Source organism: Penaeus monodon, chromosome 20 (assembly GCF_015228065.2).
Source record: "Penaeus monodon isolate SGIC_2016 chromosome 20, NSTDA_Pmon_1, whole genome shotgun sequence".
Classification (NCBI taxonomy): domain Eukaryota; kingdom Metazoa; phylum Arthropoda; class Malacostraca; order Decapoda; family Penaeidae; genus Penaeus; species Penaeus monodon.
Window position 1 is genome coordinate 17,376,556 of NC_051405.1, and position 522 is coordinate 17,377,077.

Consider the following 522-nt stretch of genomic DNA (forward strand, 5'->3'; position numbering starts at 1 on the left):
TGCAAGAGCCTTTCCTGTGTCCTGGTATCACAGGTGTCCTCTCCCGTGTCTCTTCCAGAACTTCTTCCAGTTGATTTCTTCGTAGGAGCTAACCCCTTGGCGTGTCCGAGTTGCCAAGTCATCTATTTCTGGTGTTAGCTGAAGGTCGACAATGATTTTTCGCTTCATTTTTGCTACTCGAATATTACTATCATCACAGGTGCAAATGTGGATCAAAGTACAACGTATGCTGTTTATAATATATATATATACACACAATGTTTCACAGACAATGAATAAGGGTTTGTTTGCCAACTCTTGTCAAGGTTATCTCAGTGCAATGCTGTACATATTTTTCCTACTATTTTATTGCAAATCTTAGGCTTCCTTCTACGTTGCGATGTTCATACGAATAACGGGTTTTATCATTTTTTAGTTGTGTTTCTTCATTAACTTATTCCTCGGCATGTGTGTTTTTTTAAGTACAAACTTGCGTTTTGCACCCGTAGGAATGCCTGATTCTGGCACTAGACACGAGACCGT